Source organism: Panthera onca, chromosome C2, assembly GCF_046562875.1.
Source record: "Panthera onca isolate mPanOnc1 chromosome C2, mPanOnc1 haplotype 2, whole genome shotgun sequence".
Taxonomy (NCBI): Eukaryota; Metazoa; Chordata; class Mammalia; order Carnivora; family Felidae; genus Panthera; species Panthera onca.
Window position 1 is genome coordinate 88,248,657 of NC_138347.1, and position 23,349 is coordinate 88,272,005.

The 23,349-nt window shown below is 38.8% G+C and overlaps 1 protein-coding gene across 1 annotated transcript in view; it reads right to left on the minus strand.

Moving 5' to 3' along the window:
- The window catches only part of KCNMB2 (potassium calcium-activated channel subfamily M regulatory beta subunit 2), a 244,499-nt gene extending 227,462 nt beyond the window's left edge, over positions 1–17,037 (minus strand). Inside the window, exon 1 of the mRNA XM_060639254.3 lies at positions 16,532–17,037. The gene's annotated coding sequence lies outside the window, so the exon portion shown is untranslated. The remainder of the gene's footprint in view (positions 1–16,531) is intronic.
- Between the last annotated feature and the right edge of the window lie 6,312 nt (positions 17,038–23,349).

A 23,349-nucleotide genomic window follows, 5' to 3' on the forward strand; every position in this document is an offset into this window, starting at 1 on the left:
GCCGATTTGGGGAAAATGGGATGGCAAGGAAATAGAGCTTATAATGCCACTGATCTATAGTGGGTTGTGGAGAGTATTATGGAGAGAGAATTGGGACATAATTTATATTTTATCTGAAATGTGGTGTCAACCCAAATTATCTTAGAAATTGGCGGCAGAAGAATGGAATCATTTTTTGGTTTTGTTATTCAAAGGATAAGACTGCAGAAAAAATAGAGAAACAATTTGAGGTTACGTTAAGGAATATATGTGAGGTCTGTTACAAAACTGTGTTCATTTGTGTGGCTCTCCTTTCCCTTTTACTACTTCTCAGTGTGGAAGCGTGTGGGGGGACACTGTCAAATCACTCTTCCATAGTTACCATTTAGAATCCTATCTGCAAACCTTGCTCAGCATCTGGATGAGGGCCAGCACTGTGCGTTAGGGGTTTACTTAATGGGTAAGGAGAGAGAGCAGAGATAGATGTTAATCCACAGGAAAGCAGATTGCCCTGGTCAGCTGCCTGCAAGACCTTTGTATGTGAGTCATGTGCTTCCCTCTGTTTCCTGGGGTTCTAGGCATGACCCTTTTGGTACCTCACAGTCTGGGCCTGTACAACTGGGGCCTGTGCAGGTTGGTGCCTGAGCAGAAAATGTGTCAAATGGCCAGCAGGTGTCAACTTCAGTGCGTGAAAATTGAGGAGTCAGTCTGGCTTTCTCTTGAACCGCAGCTTTGCCACCTGCAAGTTGTGTTGCCTCAGTTTTCTCAAGTATAAAATGGAAATAAGAGGAGCACTCATTTCTTGGGTCTGTTCTGAGCTGAAAATGAGAAAACGCATATCAAATGCCTAGCATAATACCTTGAACTTGCTAGGGGTTCACAAGCTACAGAAGATATTATCATGTCAAGTGCCTATATGTAAAGGTCTTGTTAACAGGAACCATATGAAAAATGAACAGCTACTTTTCCATGGTTGTTGCCCCCAAATCTTCTCTGGAAATGTACATGTCTCAGTGAAACAATCTCCAGAAGGAAAGGTGATGTATTCGTAGTTAGGTGAGGCAGTGTGGCCTTGGATCTAGAGTCAGAGGCACTGGCTGAGAGGCTAGCTCTGCCATTACTTGCTGTGGGACTTGGGACAGGACATCTAGTGTCTTTGAGCTTCCATTTCCCTGTCTTAAAACTCCCATTTCATGAGGATGCCCACCACACAGTTATGGGACTCAGCTTAATTGAGCGTGAATTCCATGTGTAATGCACAAAATGAGGTAAGATGCTAGTTCACCAGCTATCAAGAGGCCCTCATGGCTCTCCTCAAAAGAAAGGGTGTCTATACCACTCTTGCATCCTAACTGGCTCTTTGTCAACTGCCCTCACTCTTGCTTTGTTTTTTGGGGAAAAATTCTTTTAAAGAATGGCCTGTTTCCTCACCATCTGCTCAGTCTTTTAATGATATTGAATCTAATTTTGATGCTTAACCTTGTTTTGGAAAGTGATCTCTCCTTTCACCAATGAATTAGTAAAATGCAAATCACAAATCCAAAGCCCTGCCTATTTGAATTCTCTGTAGCATTTGACATGATTACCTGGCCCCCACCTTAATAATAACAACAGGCACCATTTCTTGAAAGGCTATTTCCTGCTCCACCGCGCTAGCCACCTGCCCCTGCATGGCAGGTATGAAGGCCTCATTTTATGAAGGAGGAAACTGAGGCACAGAGATGTTAATTAACTTGCTCAATGGGACATAACTGGCATATAAGTGTCAAAAAGAAAAAAAAAAGAGAGAGAGAGGTAGATTGAAACCCAGTTAATACTGATGCTTCTTCTTGGAGCTTTGTCCTTTTCTTAGCTTTGATTTGTAATCTTTCTCTATGAAAATACCCAAAGCACTGCTTACCTTTCTGATGGCATTTGTCTCCTCCTAGCCCCTGGAACCTGATATAGTACTGGGTAATCTATAATCTCCTTGAGAACATCCTTTAGCATAATGACTTGTGGGAAAAATTACTTTTTAACAAAGGGAGCATTAGACGAAGAATCTTTCCTTGGGCTGATAAATCTGAAGAGTTAACACTAAGTTGGAATGTGAAAACATCAACATCTTCCTGGTTCATTTATAACCAATATAACACTGACCTTCTCAAGCTCAGAGTTCCCTTAGGGTTAATTGGTCAAGAGGTTTCTCCATACTCTTGCAAGGGTAGAGAAAGATAGCTAAAGACACCAAAAGTGCATACTTTGTTTAGAAGTTGCATTTGAGCGGCACCTGGGTGGCTCAGTCAGTTGAGCTTCTGACTTCAGCTCAGGTCATGATCTCACAGCTTGTGAGTTTGAGCCCCAAGTCAGGCTCTGTGTTGCCAGCACAGAGCCTGGAGCCTGCTTCAGATTCTGTGTGTGTGTCTCTCTCTCTGCCCCTCCCCTGCTCACTCTCTTTCTCTCAAAAATAAACATTAAAAAAAAAAGTTGCATTTGAAAATCTCATTGCTGTTCTGATTGATGACAAAAGATCCCAGTCAGGGGGAGCATAATGTGAGTCCAATCAACTCTAGGTAAGGTCATGCTCAGGAGAGGAATTTGAGCAAGTTTGTGTGATGCCCAGAAGGACCATAAACAAGAGACAATGAGTGTTGTTACATTTCCTGCTGACCTTTATTTAACAGCACTCTCTTATTAGGAAAGAGCTTACTTTAGCTTATTGTTAAAATTGCTGTTTGTTCACCTGGTTTGAAAAAGAAATGGGCAAGAGTAAGCCTGGAGGTAGGTTAAGAGTTTGCCAACTCCGTGTTGGGGCAGTGCCCTTTTGGGCTCTTTTTCCTTTAATATTGCAATTATATGAATATAATGAAAATATATGTATATAATATTATACAAATATACACATATATGTTGGGCAAAAGGGCTGATGTATTAAGTGGATGCAAAGCACAGGGTGGTACACAATGTTATTTTATTAAAAAAAATTTTAATGTTTATTTATTTTTGAGGGAGAGAGAGAAAGGGAGAGAGTGAGCAAGCAGGGGAGGAGCAGAGAAAGAGGGAGACACAGAATCCAAAACGGACTCCAGACTCTGAGCTGTCAGCACAGAGCCGGATGCAGGGCTTGAACTCATAAACCTTGAGATGGTGACCTGAACTGAAGTAGGACGTTTAATCGCCTGAGCCACCTAAGTACACCTACAATGATATTTTAAAGGAAAGTGTACTAAAACATAGGAGGACTTCTAGATACAATGAAATTTCCATTTTTGTAAGTGAAAATAATTGAATATAAGCAATTTCCTATGGCTCAGCTTTTTACAAGACACCTCAACTTACACTGACCCAAGTCCTATAATGTAAGTGACACTATCCCACTTAACAGAGATGAAGCTCAGAGAAGTTAAATGATTTTTCCCAAGGATGTGCACTAGATGGATCTTGAACTCAGGTCAACTTCCTTCCTATTCCAGAAGTGTGTCTTTTTATAAAATCTAATTCTTCTCTTCATGAAATTTGTAAGTAGAATTAAAAGAAAAATGATGTAAAACTGTGTAATGAGTAAGTAGCAAAATGTAAAACCTGCTGGAAGACCTCAAAGCCTGGAGAGGTCCTTTCTAGCTTGGAGGACAAGGAATGGAAAGAGAGAAAGGAAAATGGAAAGGGTTGAGAGAAAGGGTCATTGGGGAGTTGGTAGAAGTCTGACAGTTGGAAATGGAAGGGAAGAGAGACATTTCCTGGGTGTTCAAAGTGCAGTGGGCCAAGGGACAGAGGCATGAGGGTGTTATGATTGGTATGTTTGAGGGGTGGTAAATAGTACAATTCACTTCTATCACAGGGTGAGAGAGGGGAGGTAAAGATTAGGCTGGTGTTTTATGTGGACATCAAAAACTGGAAGACTGTGATGTCCTGTCCTGGGAGACTTGATTTGCTTGGTTGAGTGAGAGCCACTGAAGAGCTGTGATTAGGGAAGTTCCATGATCAAGGTCAGGCTTTGGAACTACTCATTAGGAAAGGCTATGAGGAAGAAAACAAGGTGGGAAGAGATTAGAGCATTTTTTTTCTTCCAAATTTATATATGATAGATCCATTTAGGGTGTTTGTTCAAGTTGCAGGCCTTACCCAGAAATATTCTGATTAAATACAGGTAACCACATGAATTGATATTTTTAAAAAGCTCCCCAGGTAATTCTTATGGAAGTGATTTAAGGACAGCACTTTGAAAAAAAAAAATCAGACTAAAGGCTAGGAGGTTAGTTAGCCAAACTATCATAATAACCAAGGTGTGAGAACAAAGGGGCTTTATTTGTATAGGGAGGAATAAAGATACACAAGAGAATTTTGAAGGAAGAATCAATAGGACTCAGGCCAATTGAGTCTATAGTTGGAGAAGGATTCAAAGAATAGTTGGCTTTAGAACCTGGACCATCAGTAGCACAATGAATAGAAATATGAGACAGAGTAGATTCAGTAGGTCTTACTGTGAGTTAAGCTTTGCCAAGTGAGTTTTGAAGTATAGACAGCCATCACAGGGAAAGGTCTACCAGGCAACAGGCAATGTAGGACCTGGGTTGGGGAGCAGGGTCACAGCCAGAGAGATAGTTTGGGATGAAAGTAAAGACAGTATTTTCAATTACTGAAAAAGTATAACAAAAAATAAGAAAACGAAAAAGAGGATCCAGCAAAGAGGAAAGCTAGGAAAGAGCTATAAAGTGGGAGGGGACCTAGGAAGTGAAAACATAATTAAAATCAAGGAAAGAGGGGTGCCTGGGTGGCTTGGTCGGTTAAGCGTCATCAGCTCAGGTCATGATCTCACGGTCCGTGAGTTTGAGCCCCGCGTCGGGCTCTGTGCTGACAGCTCAGAGCCTGGAGCCTGTTTCAGATTCTGTGTCTCCCTCTCTCTCTCTGCCCCTCCCCTGTTCATGCTCTGTCTCTCTCTGTCTCAAAAATAAATAAACGTTAAAAAAATTTTTTAAAAATCAAGGAAAGAGGATTTTAAGAGAAAATTAATCTCTCTCTCCCTCCCTCCCTCATATCTCTATCTCTATATCTCTATCTCTATCTCTATCTCTATCTCTATCTCTATCTCTATCTCTATATCTAAGGAGGGAGGGAGAGAGATTTTATATATATTATATATATATTATATATATTATATTATATATATTATATATTATATATATTATATTATATATATTATTTATATTATATATGTATTATATATTATATATGTATTATATTATATATATTATATTATATATTATATATTATATATTATATATTATATATTATATATTATATATATTATATGTGTAATGTATATAAATATGTATTATATATATTATATATATTATATATATGTAATGTATATAAATATATATGTAATATATATAAATATATAATATATATTAGAATAATATAGAATAATTGAGGGTCAGGAGGTCTGTGAAAAAGCCAAATTGGATGATAAAGGGTAAAGAGGGCAGTCACAGGAAAGCTGTGTGGTCAGTATTCATACACCAGTGCTTTAAAAAAAATGGGGAGCAAAGGAATGGAGGCAGTAAGTATAGACTATAATTTCAGGATGTTCTTTGATCCAAGAGAGTTCTAGTTATGTTCCAGGGTTCTATAACCTCCCCATCTATTGGGTTACTCAAACTAGGAATCTAAAATTGTCCTTGACACCTCCTCCTTTACTCCTTTACTCATATCATCTCAGATTTAACCCATTGCCAACTCTCTGATCTGACTTCTTGAACACGGATGAATCCTTCTGGCCACTTGTCTGTCATTTTGCTGCTACCTGGTCTAAACTACCCTCACCTGGATTATTACAATGGCCTTTAAATTAGCTTCTCTGTATCTACTTGGTCATCTCCATTTTGATCAGCACATTGCAGCAGATCAATGGCAGAGATAATGTTTGCAAAGCACAAATATCTTCTCAGCCTCCCACTTAATGCTTTGAGTGGCTTTCCATTGCTCTTAACATTAATGAGCAAACTTCTCCACGTGGCCTGTGAGGGCTTACCTAGCCAGACTTTTTTGCCTCTTCTGCCTCATCTTAACCACCTGCTGCTTGATCCCTGCCTCCAGCTACACTGGCCCTTCCTTGGAGCACAGTCCCCATTTACTCCCTGTAACAGGCTTCCTTCTTTGTTTCATTCATTAATTTTTAAAAATTCAGTGCCTTTCACTGGAGCATAAGCTCCATTAGGGCAGGAAATTCCCTCCCTCTCCTGCACACAGGTGTGGCACCTGATAAATGTTGACTAAGTGAAAGGGTCGTGCTTCTGCCTTGCACATTCTTTGCTCTGCTTAGAAAGCTTTTGCTCTAATCCCTGCTGTTTTCACACTTGATTTTTCTTGTTTTCACTCTCTTGCTTCCTCATTTAGCATCTTAGTCCTTTCTTCTTCGGAGAAGCTTTCCCTGACATTCTTGACTACATTAATCTCTCTAATTAAACAATCTCTTAGCACTTACTACATTTGTAATTTTACATTTATTTGAGTGACTATTAGAAAAATATCTTTCTCATTCAGGACTGTAACCTCCATGGTTGGGGATGGGGTCATTTCTGATTTGGCTCAACATTGTAACCCCAATACCCATCGTAGTGCCTAGTCCATAGTGAATATTGAGTAAATATTTGTTGAATAAATGAATGAGTTGTTGAGTCAATGCTGACATGAAATGAGGACTGATCAATTAAAGGCTAGCAGAATGGATAGTAGATATATATTTTTAAATGTGGACGCCTGAGTATGTTGGTCTAGGGTAAGAATCTTCTTCTACTCAATAAACTAAACACCATATGATATCAAAATTACATGCAAGGCAACTTTTCGTAAAGGCATATAAAACAGAGCATATCTCCTCTTTTTTTATACCATGTTTTCCTCAGTTTCTGTTCAGCAGACACCAGATCCACTTGTCAGGGGAGAAATAGGCCGAGAAGATTGAGAAGCAGGTTGTAATAGGTATTCTTTGGCCAGTTTTCTTTGTACCAAGGCTATTGTTATCTTGTATATACCCAAAGAGATTTTTTTCAAATTTGGTAACCTATTATCCAAGCCTTCCTTCTCCTTTGGATATGAACATTCTCTCTCTCTCAACATTTTTTTTTTATTCATTCCAACAGAGAATCGAGTCCTGTACTGTTCTATTTTTATGTTTTTAAAGCAAATAGTTACCTTGAGTTGTCTACACAGAAGCCCCACATGACTGTTGCCAAGCACCACACAGGATCAAATAGAACCACTAGGAAGTGAGGTTAAAGCATTCATTGGTTATCCCCACAGAGAGGAAGAAACTGGATCAATCCTGGTAGAGTTTTGCCTCTAAAGTTAGGTATTATTTTCTTCCGGGTATCAGGTTGTTGTTTTTCTCCCTGAATTTCTTCATTTGGAATATACCAGGAAATGAAAAAACAAATCCAGAGACAATCAGTGGCTCCAGATTTACTACAGAATACAATCCCTCTGAGGAAACTGCAGTTCAGTTTGATGAAGCTACAAATACTTCATATGGTCAGAAATTTTCAAATGCTTGTACAAAGCCAAACTCAAGACATTCAAGAATTATCTCACGGGCAATATTTACCATGAGCTTCTTCTCTCTACCTCATAAAGTACTGGGTGCTGTGTAGCCAGAATGACCCTCTGCATCTTTGTGAAGCAACAAAGATTCTAGATTTGCATTTGAATGACCTGTTGTTGTTTTTTTTTAACTTCCTGAGAATTTCACTTTGAAAGATATTTTACTTTTGTGGATAACAGTGATGGAGTCTAATGCTTGACCTTTATTAGCTTTCCAGTGAAAAAATTAATAATTAAAAAAAAGACGTAAAAAGTCTAGCCAAACTCACTATTTATAATGTCCTGAACTATGTCACATGTACACTGGAATTTCCCCAGACACATGTAGTATAGTCAGGGCTTTATTTTGACAAAATTCCAAATTGAATCCTCCTTTGGTAGGATCCTACGTGGATTGGTTTTATAAATTATTTCCAATGACAGATGTCTGTGAATAATAGGATTCTATGGATAAACAGGCAACATCAGAACTCACAAGCCCCCTTTTCCTTGCTCTTCCAGAAGAGCCCTGTCTGCACCACAGTGCACAAAGGGGATTCAGTGCAATTAAGATTTGTGTGGTTTCTAGAACTCTACATCTCCAGTCATGCAGCCTGGTAAATAATGATAAGACATTTACCTGATTTCTCTAGTGCAGCTTTACCTCAGGGAATAGGGTGAAGAGGAGAGCATATATCAATCAAAAAGTTATTAAAAAAATCTTATATATTTCATACAGTTCTATTCACCTAAGAATTATAAAAATGTAGTACCTGCTCTCAAGGAGTTTGTAGCCTAATTATCTGGGCTAAAAATTATACTTTAAAAATTAGTTCCATATTTTACTACTTGCCTAAATGTCCTGATTTACTCATTGAGTGGATTTGTTGAAAACTGAAAATGAACTTCCATATCCAGAATATTCTGGAGTTTTAATTTCACACTCAGGAAAACACCAAAGTGACAAGGAACCTGCATGTGGGATTCATTTGACATTTTCCCTATTTAGTACAAATTCTGGCAAATGTAAACCAAAGCCCTGCTGTCTGGTCACATAAGCATCTTCTCTTTCTTTCCTAGGAAGTCAGCACGCTTGACATTTTGACAGCTGATTTATTTTTTTCCCTCCCCCTGAGCTGAAATTCTCACCCAGGCTCATCTGTCACCCTGGCTTTGAGGAGGAGAGGGTTTAGGTGTTTGCTGTCTGAGGTTGTCAGACTTGAAGTTGGCTTCAAATGAAAGGCTCCACCATACTCTTTAGAAAGATAGGGTAGTGGCTGTGGGCAGACAGAAGAGAGGAGGAGGGATGGGGAAACAGTCAAAGAAACATCTGATATAAGCTGGAGAATATGAAGAGAAGAGTTGAGAGGGCAAGTGAATGAGAAGTTAGCAAGCACAGGTGGGTCCAGGGCTGTCTTATTATAAAATAGTTCCATGCAGCCCTCTTTCTGAGGTGCATTGTTTATTTGTTCCTTTGGTCATTAACCCATCTTAGGTCAAACTGGACGCTATAGACATCATTCATTCATTCATTCATTCAAGAATTATTTACAGGGCAGGGCGCCTGGGTGGCTCAGTTGGTTGAGTGTCCAACTCTTGGTTTCAGCTCAGGTCATGATCTGGCTTTGTGGGTTCAAGCCCCACATTGGGATCTGCACTGGCAGTGGCAGTGTGGAGCCTGCTTGGGATTCTCTCTCCCTCTCTCTCTGCCCTTCCCCCACTTGTGCTGTCTCTGTCTCTCTTAAAATGAATAAATACATAAATAAACTTAAAAAAAATTACTTATAGAGCATTAATTACTGCCAAGAACTCTACCAGGCCCTGGAAATAGTGCAGTGACTATAGCCCAGTCCTTAACCTCTAGGGACTTACAATCTAATTGGAGAAGAGGGGGGCAGATTAGTGAACCAAAGATCACAGCACAGTGTGCTAAGGGTTGTGGCAGAACCATACACAGAGTATCCTTGGAGCAAAAGGGAACAATATCCTGTGAAGAGTTAAAACAAAAAATCAAAGCTTGAAAATCTGTGACATTTTTTTGACAACGGCACATCTACACTGTTGGAGAGAGAGAGTACTGTTGGGACTAGTCACATTTAAAGAGGTGAATTTGAGAAATGACAAAATATTAAAGGAAACACAAATACACAAATCTGATCATTAGTGTTACAAACCAACCTTCAAGAATCTGAAATTGGGGAAGTTGTTTCATGTCGGATGAAGTTCAAAACTGATTAAAGAAAAATTTAGCCTATGTAGTAGATTGGTATTCAAGACTTTCTTCCAATAGTTTAATAGGAGGTGCTAATTTTTATTAAGCAATTAAAAAAATCGAATTCCTTTGCATTAAGAAATTAGTAATGTTAAATCTAGAATAATTGATGATGCTAATTGCCAATTTCATGCATGTCCTGCACTGAAGTCCTATTATACAATGTTGTGTTTATCAGGTTAGTTTAGCAATAATAAAGCCCATGTAGTCACAGACAGAGTGGAGAAGGGAGATATTGAAAATGGAGCCTGACAAAGCTGAGGGAAGGCACTTGGATAAAGTTCTTTTAACATGAATCTGTAAAATTGGGTTTGGTATCTCAGAAAAGCAGATATTTTCTTGATTTGTCCAGAATTTCCTCTTTAATTTTGGGTCTAATCAGAAATGAGCAAATGTCAAACATTTCAGGAAATTCTGCTTCTGGTGCTGGCCAGATGCTCAAACACCCTGAGCTTTTACATGATGCCTTAGTGCTTAAGTGTCTCTCAAATGATAGCTACTGGATGACTTCGGAGGCATTGCAATTCCAAGAAATATGACTTAAAGGAGATACTTCAGACCAAATCTCTCAGGGTCAGGGTCATTGTGTGTGTGTGTGTGTGTGTGTGTGTGTGTGTGTGTGTGTATACACACACATATAATGTTTAAAGTTTCATCTAAGATAATAGTTGAAGTGAATATAGGTAATCTGTGTATCTCATATAATCCTCACAACCCCAGGAATGACATGTTATTTCAACCTATGTTTCTGCTGCAGAAAAGGAGACTCAGCAAGGTTTTGACAACTGGCAGTGGGCAGAAGTGGGATTCAAACCTAGGTATTCAGGACAGTGAAGCTGGTGTTCCAACACTCCATTATGCAGCATGTCTAAAGATTAAGGTTTTCTTAATGAGCACATTAGGGTTCATTTAACTTGTTTCTCAGGAGTTTAAGTCTACTTTTTATTTAGGGAAGGAATACATGAAGCCACTCACATTGTTCACAGAAGAAAGAAAATAAGCTTTTCTTCAGGTTCTACCTTTAAAAAAACTCCTCTAATCACTGGCAGTCTTTGGGCACTAAATACATTAAAGAAGGTTAATCTGACATTCTGTTTATGAAGAGTCTCTGTGGCTAAAGGAAGAGTAAATTTTCATAGCTTACTAGTTCTTTGACCTTGAGCCATTTGACTAACTTTACAGCTTAGTTTTGCTGTCTGTTCAATGGAAAGTATAATATGTACTATTAAAGCATACTGTGAAGATAAAATGACAACAGCAATGAGAACGCTATTGCTTTTTAAGCGTCTCCTCTGTGCCAGAGTACTCTCATGAGGTACTGACTTACATGGTCACATTTAATCTCTAACCCATAGAGGTACCAGTGATGTAACTGAGGCTCAGTACAATTTTTAAAAACTGCCTGTAGTCACATAGCTATGAAGTGGAGGAGGTTAGATCCAGATCAAGCCTATCTGTTCCTACAGCCTATGCTTGTCTTAGATGCTGTGCCCTTTTCACATTACTCTACCTCTATAGACTACAGAACATTCTAGAAATATTGGGCATTATTATTTCCACCCAATTTGGACAATAACATTATTTCATTATACTTTAATTATTTGAAGACATGTACTTTATGAATACTAGGGAATTCACTGTTAATGAGACCATGAGGTTGACCATGCTGTTTTGAGAGCAATAAATGAATGTAAGTTACTAGTACCAGCATTAGTTATTGTTAGTTGATTCCTGGTGCCAAATAAACTACTGGGGCTTGTATGCTCAGAAAGGGGTATTGAGCCCACCTGTATCTTCTAACCTGGTTTTTTCATCTTCTCTCTTATCACCAACAGAGGGCAGAGAAAATATAGATAATGTTTATGTCCATAGTTAAAATCTTTTTTTTTTTAACATTTATTATTGAGAGACAGAGAGAGACAGAGCATGAGCAGGGGAGGGGCTGAGAGGTGGGGAGACACAGAATCCGAAGCAGGCTCCAGGCTCTGAGCTCTGAGCTGTCAGCACAGAGCCCGACACGGGGCTCGAACTCTCGGACCATAAGATCATGACCTGAGCTGAAGTCAGATGCTTAATCGACTGAGCTACCCAGGCACCCCTGTTTATGTCCATAGTTATAGGTACAGATCTGTGAAGATGTCTTTTCGAAAAAGAAGTCATCTTCAGATAAGATCAAATTCAGGCAAATTGAATTTTTATTTGCTTTGACATAGATTGGAATCAGTGATATTTTTTTCCCTCCTGTGTAGAGAGGAGAAAGAAAAGCATCTTGATAAATCTCCTTGACTTTCCTCAAGGTGTTCAGTATCTTTCTCTTTGGAAAAAGCAACAGGGTGTTATGACACAGCTTTGACCCTGAGGTTGAAAAGCTTATGCCTGGGGCCTAATGCTACTGATAGATTTTGATGGGGACAAACATTCAGTTCCTGTATTCAGCAGCTTGTTCATTCATATGACAATCGATACTATAGATACATCCGGGAACACAACAAAGTCACTGTTCTAGAGTTTACATTCTAGCAGGAGAGAGACGGACAATAAAAACTCAACATACAATATGTTGGGGGATAATCTGGTATGCTGCAGAGAAAAACCTGGGACTTGGAATAGGAAGCTTGTGAGAGGGTATGATTTAAAAGACCTACAGGAAAGTCTTCTCTGATAAAGAGACATTTGGCAGAAACCTGAAGAAAGTGAGGGTCTGAGTCATGTGGCTGTGTAGGGAAAAAGTTTTCCAGGCAGTGGGCATGGGCTCTGAGGTTTGAGAGGACGTGGCAGGTTTGAGGAAAAGTCAGGAGGCCAGTGTGGCTAAAGAGTGCTGAAGGGAGGATGGAAGCAGAGGAAGTGAGGGAAGAACCCAGGGCTGATCACACGTAGCTTGTGGACCACTGTAAGGATCTGGCTTTTATCTGTGGTCAGATGGGAAGATGTTGGACACTTTCAAGCAGAAGATACTATGGTTTAAGTTCAATGTTGAAACAAACCGGGTCTTGGATACAAAATGGAATGTGTGGATGGGAGCAGGGGAGACAGAAGCAAAAGGTCAAGAATGATGAACATAGTGCAGTAATCTGAGAGTTGGTGGTAACCTGCCCAGAGTGGTGGCAGTGGGGATAATAATTACATTCCAGGTACAGTTTGAAAGTAGAAGCAATGCGATTTTCTGCTACGTGTGAAGGGAAGATTCGAAGAGGATTCCAAAATGTTTCTTCTGAGCAAGTGGCAAAATGGAGTTTCTATTTACATACATGGGAAAAATATGGGAGGATGGCATTTTGTATGGAAATTCAGAATTTGATTTTGAACAGGTTGAGTGTGAGGTGCCTATAAGACATGTATGTGGAAGTGTTATATAGATAGTTGAATATGTAAGTCCAGGTTAGGGATCAGAATCTGTGACGTGTCTGTGTATGGATAGTTTCTAAGGTCCTGAAATGAGGTTGGACTCATTTAGGGAGTAAGTAGAGATAAAGAAGAGATGTATAGTTGAGCCATGGAGCGCTCCAATCTTTAAAGATTTAGAAGATAATTAGGAGCCAGCAAAAGAGATTGGAAAATTCTCTGCCTGTAAAGTAGGGAAAATCAAACACACACACACACACACACACACACACACACACACACACACATACACACACACACATACACACATTCTTTTTCTGGTAAATCTGAGCTAACAAGTCAGTCTACTGGGAAGGATAATGCTGAGTTTTTCATGACATGCCAAGAAACCGAAGGAGAAAAGGGCTCTGATAGGGGAATAGCACTTCTCTTCAGTTTTGGTTGGACTGACAAATGATTTTAGAATTTGGGGTGAAGATAAGGTAGATGACATGAAGTATGATAATGGGGAAAATGAGCAACATGGTTATAAAAGGAGATAAAGAAACCTGTATGATGTAAGTCTCCTTGTGGCTATGAATATACCTGCTTTTTGAAAAAAATTAGGAACTCTAAACGAATGAATAAAGAGAATAGAATGCACCAATAATACACACCAAGATAACTTCTAACATTTTGGTATACTTTTTTCTAGTTTTTTCATACACACACACATATATATATAAATTAGGATTATATTGTAGATACATTATTATAGTCTGTCTTTGAATTGGATATAATAGTAAAACTATTCTTGGAAGGTTCACTTGTCATTCTGTTTTGGTGAGAGGAGAGAGACGATCAAAGAGAAGACGGTGCTAGGTTGAGAAATGTGTGGTCCAATATCAACCAATGAAGTCAAATGATGGCTGTATGTGTATACGAGAGAGACACACAGTAAGGGCGATTGTGGACTTGGTGAGTTGTGTCTTGGTGACTGACACATTGGTTGTGCTATGCATGGGGGCTGAGAAGACAAGGCTGACTAAAGCTTTGCCTATTTTTTATGTCAGGGTGGATTTCGGACTTGTTTTCCTGGACAGCTGGAGAATTGGTGGTTTTTTTCATTGCTAGATGTAGCAGAAACTGAAAGGGGAAAATATGTATAAATGCTTTGGCTGATATCTATCGATGTAAAGAGGTAATGAAATGAATTTGTGACACAAAGTAGGTTGTTTTGACTAAATTACTTGGTTTGCCTTTCCCCACAGCTTACAAAGAAAATAAATTCCATATCTCCACTATATTTTTGAAGTTCTAGATACATATACCATCAAGATTTAATATAGGAACTTTTCCCATATATCTGTGAACATTTTGAAAGGATATTTTAGTTAATCAGTGAAGTGTTATGAACATGATGATAGCAAAATGATTTCTCTTATTGACAAGTTTTATGGCACGGATTACCTCTAAAATAAATACTTGATGAAATTAGATTCAGAAGATATTGGTTAAGACAAGAGCCAGTGAAAATCTCTTTCAAATAAATAATGAAAACAATAGAAATAATGTTCAGTTGTAAACTTCTGACAGCAGTATGTAAAATGTGTGTGTGTGTGTGTGTGTGTGTGTGTGTGTATGTGTGTGTGTGTGTGTGTGTGTGTGTGTGTGTGTGTGTGTGTTTTTCTGTTTGTGTATTGCGAGCTCTCTTTTCATGTATGGGTTCTTGACTGGGGAGCACAATTGGCTAGAGAATGGGACTTTACAAGGTCAAGGTCACACATTCCACTGGCCACATAGAGGCAGAAAACTATGTCACAATCATCAACTGCATCAGAAATTCTATATAGTCATTTCATGGACTGATGCTCTTGGTCACATAACTAGACAAGAGAGTTTGGCTGGTTCAATCATATTCATCAGGAAAAAGAGACACACAACTTCAAGCTATATGCTTTAGGCTATAGTGTATTGTCATACACTATAGGGCAATGATTTCAACTTTGTGAATGGCAGTATATACACAGAAGCTCCCAAATGTACAAACTCAATTGCATTAGAAAAGAGAAAAGCCCTACTTAGTCTTAACTCCAATATTTAGCTGAAAACAAGCATACTATAATTGTCTTTCACTTTTTTCCTAGTTAATACTGCATCAATAGCAAAGTTTTAGAAGAATATCACATTCTTTTATGAATGTACTATTCTATGTATCTCTGTTATTCATTATAATCAAATCAATACATCAGAACACAGGCTTTTTCAAGATCTAAAGCAGCATCTTTACATTTCGGAGTTTGTGAAGTCCATCAGGGAAATAACGCCAAGAGCACTGAGAAATTCACTCACTACGTTTCTGCCACTTCACGTTGAGGGTCATATGCAATGACAAATACTGAAACTTGCACCAGAGATCAAGTTGGTGAAACATTATTTTCTGACCATTATATTTTTGCTTTAAAAATCTCAACCTATGATTTCCTGACAAGTCCTTTTCTGATCGAGCTATCTATACCAGTCCTATAATAAAGTACAAAGCAGTGTAAGTTCCTCTGCAAATCCACTCGTTATCTGCTGGACTTTGGAACCCAACTGCCCTCTCATCTTTCAAGGAGAATTATGCTTTTATGCTATTCATTAAAAGAAGAAGAAGAAGAAAGGAACAAGGTAAAACGCCAAGTCCATAACCTCTAACGAATCACTATTTCCATCTGCAGCCCGGCAGTAGTCTAAAAGCAGGAGCAGGAACAGAGAGAAAAGCCCCTTCTTTTAATCTAAAACTCTTGCTCTGCTTTAGCAAAAACCATTAACACAAACAGTGTGGATCAGCCTTTCCCTATGCAAAATGGACGAAGGTACCCAATTTTCTTTTATAATAAATCCGAAGTAGTTCTTTATCAGGGAAATCCGTTGTAATCTTTCAATTTCCCCTTTTAAAAATTAGACTCTGGCCATCAAAGCATGTTGGCCATGGGAATAAAATATTTATCTAACAGGTTTCCAGTCTTGACCACTTCCTATTCTTTATTTTTCTTAGACCTTGATGCCTCCCACCTACCAAAGTCTTCACTCAACCCTACCAACAGCCCAGCTGGCACCACAGATAAGAAACAAACTGTTTTTTCCGTGACCTCTAAGCATTCTACTCCAAGGGAAAAGCAACGTGGAATGCACACTCAGCAGGCTACGAGCCTGGAGCCAGTTTGTCCTCGAGGCATTTCTGCCATAAAATATAATACTATCCCCTGTGTTTTGCTCTAAGCCCATCCGTTCCCCACTCCCCTCTCTCCCCTTCCTGCTCTCACTCCGCACCTGGCTGCAATTCACGACCCGCACCGCACATTGCAAACAAAAGCCCAAAACAGCAACAGATTCCTTTGTTTTACATGCAAATCCTACCTCCGGTAGTTGTCACATCTTCCTCAAAAGCCACGCTTAATTTTTAATGACAGCGATCCAGTGCAGTCCTCCAAATAGCCACGGGTAATCATCATTGCCTCTCGTGCCTAAAGCTTTTCTGGACCATTAATGTCACAACCCTTGCTAACTCATAGCTTTAATACTCTCTGCTCAAAATGTCTGAAAGAGTTTGGGAGGACAATAGTGACAGGCACGCTAGACAGCCATGCTTGAAATTAGTTATCAGAAGCTCCGTTAAAGCTGCTTCATACTGTTTTTAAAGCGTGCAGGAGGTAGGATTTATTAGCCTATGATAGGCATGCTGTTTCTGTTTTTATTAAATACTGTAATAGGCTGTCTGTTAGCAATGCTGTGATAGGTCCAACATCACTTCCCACTGCTTTCGAATTCTCATATTAAAAAGGGAGAGAGGACTCAGACTTCCTTGGGAGACCGAGAGGGACACCACCCTGCCTACTGGATCAGATTTCCAGATCCTCTATAACCGCAGGAGGAAGAATTCCTTGTGCAAATGGTATTTTTACATGGAAGGTGAAGTTGGGATAAAAACACTCTAGGATTCCCCAAACAATTCTCTCACTCCCAGCAAGGGACTCCTGCTCTTCCCAGTTACAAAAATAAATGTTCTCTGGAGTCAGATAAAAGAATCAGTCCCCGTGGGAAATGCTCTCATTATTACTGAGGTAGGAGTCAGGGTATGCATATATGCAAAATCTCAAGTGATGTATCAAATGGACTGAATGGATCAATGAGCACATTCATTATTTCATGCGGATTTGCAGAGCTTTGTGTTACAGTTTGAAGCAATCACATGTGTGCACTCCTGTCAAAGTGCAAAGAACGAAAGGTGGGTGGAGGGGAGGGGGGGGATCCACATTGGGCAGTCATGATCGTGGAAGATGGAAGGAGGATTTCCTACCATTGGTCAGAGATGAGACTGGAAATGCTACTCGGAAAAGTTGCTAAGTACTTTTCCAAATAAGGAAACAGAAAAAAGTTCTTGGTAGTTGACAACAACACAGAGAATGTGTTATGCTTCAACTACCCAGATTTTGTCCTTTTTTTATAGTGTTCTTTCTCCCCTCCTGCTATCCCAGGAGCAATAGTTATGTAGTAGTTGCTATGGAAACCGAGTGGTCGCTCCAGCAGAGGGGCTGAGGAAGGGCGGCAGATGGAATACGGACCGACGGAAAATGTACTATGTTGGTCTATAGAATTGAAAATAAGGAGTGATTAATGAACACACAAAACTACTACCAAACAAAATCACAAAGGGAGTGATTGTAAATCACCATTATTTAATTACTTGTCGTTCTGTTATCTGGAAATGCTATTATGATCACAGCTTCCATTATTTGATTATATGTAAGAACCGAATACCTGAATTCTTAGATGCCTGATAAAAAAAAAAAAAAAAGATACTTTTTTGTTTTTTCTGCCTTTTTTTTTTTTTTTTTTTTTTTCAAATTCCTGGTTGTCAGTTTGAATATGCCTTGATTGTATGTGAATTTTAGTTATTACTTGACTGGTCACAATTTCTTCTCAGGAATAAAGTGTGATTTAGTGGGAAAATCTCCTTGTATCACAAACCATAGCCATGTTTCATTTTGAATGAGCATCCTTGTAGTGGTTTCTCTGAGGCAAAACCAAAATCTAAGTTGAATTTCAGTAAATAACTGTTTCCATAATGTTGGGGGGGGCAGAGAAGATTTTATTTTTTCATTTTCACATTTGCAGTTCTTCAAATAGAGAAAAAAATATATATATTTTTTGTATTCCATGTCCAACATCTTTCACCAGCCTCGTGATCATGCACAAGAAACTATATCTTACCAGAGTAATTAAAATTTCACAGTTGTAAGGAGTCTGGTAATACAAAATTATCATCTAGAGTGCCTCAGCTTCATAGTTTGTAATTGGAGTAACTGACACCTTTGAAGGGAGAGCTCAAAAATTCCAAAATAAAATTGTTGGGAGGCAATTCTTCAGGATTTTATGAAAATCCCATTTTTATATAGGCAAGCATATCATACAAAAATTTGCAATGGAAGAAGGATTATATCAGGGAGAAAGGATTTATGATATACTCTTTAAAAATGATGAGAGAGTAATATTATAAATTGAATATCCCAAATATCTTTTTCAAATGTAGGAAAGTATTTAATGACTGTATATGACAATCTAAACACCATTAACCACACCATGTATGATTTGCAGCGGTGGGAAGAGAGTCACAAAACTCCCTCCGTTGGATATTTCCCTCCAAATCCTACGTGTGGTTAATTCAGGAAATAGCTGATACTCCTACATGAGACAAATAGACAAGATTTGGTTCCTGGGATGAAAGGAGAGGACGGGTCTGGGGCAGAGATAGTTTGTGGTGCTTTGGGGAGACTCTGTCCCTGTCAGAGCAAAGGTCACATGATCTCTCTGAAGATGAGGGGGGTTGCTGAAAGGACTCCTCAGATGGTTGTGGGCGGGGTGGAAGGCAGTTCGGTGGAGGTAATGGACGAGGAGCAGGGAATGTGGAAAGGGAGCTGAATGGAGGGAAAGAAGAGGGAGAGTGATCTATGAGGGAGGGAGGGAGGAAGGAAGGAATTTCTTGAGAGGTGGCATAGTGTCAGAAGAGGACCCAGGCTTTGAAATAAAGAGCCCTGATTTTTGACCCTCGGTTCTGTTAGCCTGGTTGGGGTCTTGTGTAAAATGGGATGCTAACATGTCTGTTGTAAGACTGAAGTGACAATGGCATGGGACGTGACAAGGGAGGAGTGAAGCTCTTTGTAAACTGAATGCTAAAATAAGTGCCAGTTATACATGAGCAGGAAGAAAGAGGGCGGCCAGGAAGGAGGGGGTACAGTGGGACAGAAGAGGAGTAAAGGAAGGGCAGGAAGAGAAGGAGGTGGGGCTGGGGAAGACAGAGGGGTAAGTGGAAGAGACTTTCTCCTGTTGAATCACGTAAGACAGAATTTCTTTCTTTCTGCTTGTTTTCTGGATCCCACTCCAATAACTGTTGCTTTATCGTTCTTGCCCTTTAATGAAGTTTCAGATAATAAAGTGTTCGGAGCTCCCACCTTTTTCAACAAGAGAAAAACTTACGCTGAATTTGTTGAAAAGCATGTACTACCATTTCAGAAACAGCTGATCTGAGGATTGAATTTAGTAATTCTTAGCATTGCTGTTTTGGATGGTTCCCTGGAGAATGAAGTTTGGGGCAGCAGAAGGCAGGAACTGAAGTGATATTTCAGAGCTATATTGCCAAACACATTCAGCAAGAGTACCTTGCGCATCTGTAACTTGATAACATTTTCAACAGCATCTGCTTTCTGAATGCACATTAAAAAAAAAAACTCGTTCTGGAAAGAATTTGTGTATGTTAACAAATATTAGGTTGAGAACCGGAGCCTGGGTGAGAGTGATGTGATCACATATGCAGAGAATTTGCAGTTTACATGCACAGCCTGTAAGTTAAACAGTTTAATGAATGGAACGATGAATGCATAATTTCATTATGAGTCATCACTATTAAAATAAAAAAAATTGATAGATACATAACCAGAAAGTGTAGCTATCTGTTGCAGATACAAGTGCTAATTATATTTCGGAGTATATAATTTATGCTCTGAATAATAGAGTAACTGCTTTTCCTCTGTTGTGACTATTTTTTCTAGGAACAACAGGAAAGTTACTTTAGAAACCACTTCCTTCCTGTTATATTCCTGTGAATGCTGAAGCTGACTCACTCTGAAGTCCAAGTTTAGATCCATGCAAGAGGCATTCTCCAGTATAAATGTGAAATTTTAGCCCTAGAAAAAAATTAAAACAGTGGAAGACAATGTGACATTTAAAGCAGTGTCTGATTTCCAGGACACAATGAGGTGCCTTTCATTGGTCTACATCACTTTTCATAAAGATTTTCCTTCTGATTAGAGGTTAAAAAAATTTAGTAGTAAAATGATAGTTTTGAAAACTTCACATTTATATATATTCCCATACATCATATTCGATTGTCAGAACAAAGTTTTCAGGAGGCAGGACCAATTTTAATAGTCCCATTTCCTTTTGGAGGGCCTGAGGGTGAGGGAAGTGAAATGTTTTTCCAAGATCACATAACCTGTACATACGTCTTCTCACTCATAATCCAGTGTAATTTTTACTACACGAAAATTTATACCTAGTTCCTGATATTTCTCCTAGAAATATTCAGAAATATGAGCACTAGGAGAATTTTTTTAACTATTAAAATCCTAAGAGTTTCCTGCTGTATTTTTTTTTCTTTTCATCTGGCATATGTTCATGCCTGGATTTTTGCTTTTGTTTTCACAGCTCTTTACATTTTTAAGATACAGTGGGTAAACCTTTTTAAAAGGTAAACTATAGATTGTCACAATTCTGCTAATTACGGAATTGACACTGAATATAATTTCATGTTCTTGGCAGCAGCTGAACAGGACTCTTTGATCTATGGGCCTGGAAGCACAAACCCACCTAGTAAGGCAATGAGTTGGATCATCTTCTTGGATTCTTTGTTTTTTTTTTTTTAAATTTTTTTTTTAACGTTTATTTATTTTTGAGATGGAGAGAGACAGAGCATGAACAGGGGAGGGGCAGAGAGAGAGGGAGACACAGAATCTGAAACAGGCTCCAGGCTCTGAGCTGTCAGCACAGAGCCTGACGCGGGGCTCGAACTCACGGAGTGTGAGATCATGACCTGAGCTGAAGTCAGACGCTTAACCGACCAAGCCACCCAGGTGCCCCTCTTCTTGGATTCTTTGATTGCGTTTCTGTCTGCTTAAACATTAGGGAAGGTCTTGCAGAAACTCCTTCCCCTTCCTGTCAGCAGTTAGAACTTTCTGCAGGCTCTAGTGAATTACCATTCTGTATGCTTACAGTTGAAACGGGAAAAGGAGGTAGATAATTATATAATATACACGTCAATTAATTTATCTGAATTTCCAAAAGAGTAGAAAACTCCTGTCTAGCATGCCCCCTCCCACCAGCAAGCACAGATAGAGATGCCGGAGCCTTGCTTGGATGCCCATGAAAGACCACTGGCAGCAGCTAGTTTAACCCAACTTTTTGAAGCTATCATTCTTTGGCTGAGCCATTGCATTTGGCAGACAGTTTATTGGGGCTGCGTCTCCATCCTTCTGAAACCTGTCAGAGTAGTGGACATAAATCAGCTTAAAAATAAAACATAAAATAGAACATTGACAATTGTTGGAGTTTTATTTCATTTGGATTCTCCAACTTCCCAGGGCCTAGCTGCAGTCTTCCTGCTTACCAGAAACATGTACTATATGGCATTGTAGCACTCAGGGCATGGTGGATCTATGTGCAGTCAACGAGAAGCTGATTGCTAGTCGCTGTGATGATGATGATGATGATGATGATGATGACGACGACGACGATGACTTATGTGCTACAGTAATATGTACTCTCTACGTAACATAGCATTAGATAAAATACCTGCTGCTTTCAGTGTAAGTTAATTAAAGGACCTCTGTCTTTGGGGTGCTTGGGTGGCTCAATTGGTTAAGTGTCTGACTGACTCTTGACTTCAGCTCAGGTTATGATCTCACAATTTGTGAGTTTGAGGCCCACGTCAGGCTCTGTATGAGATTCTCTCACTCACCCTCTCTCTCTGTTCCTCCCCCACTTGTGGTTGCTCGCTTGGTCTCTCTCTCTCTCTCTCAAAATAAATAAACATTTAAAAAAGACCTCTTCCTTAAAAACAAAACAAAACAAAAAAAATCCTTTATATGAAGAAGACTCTGAGATTAGGTACAAAGGACAAAGATTTACATGTATGTTGGTGTTTATATTCATTTGTATATTTTAATTCACTTTATGTTGCTAGATTCTTAAGGTGGGGGAAGAAACCCTTGACAAAAAAAAAATGCTTGCTTTTTAGCTAGTGTGTAAACATGGATTGTAAAAGGTCCTGCAGTACAGAACTATAGGAAAATCCTAATAAATCTATTATGCTTTGTTGACTGGAGAATTTCTAAGTGTTTACTCCATGCTAGACATCTAGGAAAGTTTTAACTATTTCAGTATTTCATAATTTACTTAGACAAAGAATGAGCAAAATGGATGTCAACAAATACATTTGTATACTGAAATGTATTTGTGAGGTTACTTTTAGCAAGGGTATCTTATCAAGGTTGGATATGATAGTGGTTTCACTGCATGTTGCGTTTTTTCTCCTTATATACAAAATACAGTTTTAACTCTGATTTAAAAAGTGACATATGCTCATTTGCTCCTGGTTGCAAATTACGCATATAGAAAATATAAATCAAATTCTCCTGTGATCCTATAATCCACAGAAAATTTCTATTATTTTTTCTAACTTAAATCCAAGTTAGTTAACATAGTGTAATAATGATTTTAAGAATAGAACTTAGTGAGTCATCACTTACATCTAATACCCAGTGCTCATCCCAACAAGTGCCTTCCTTAATGCCCATCACTCATTTAGTCCATCCACCCACTGAACACCCTGCCAATTTCCATTATTAGTTAAAAACTAAGATTATATTACATATGTACTTTTATGTTAATTTTCTCTTTAACATTATAACATTTTCCATGTTACTGTGAAATCTTCAAATCTTTTTTAATGGATGCATATATTTTGTCATGTGGATCTTCCCTTATTTAAAAAAAAAGCCTGTCATTGAACACACAGATTATTTGGAGTATTTTTCTTTAGCATAACGCTTTACTGAAGGCCTTTTCACATAAATTTTGCTGTAACATCTCTGGTTATATGTATTTAGGATAGATTTCCATAT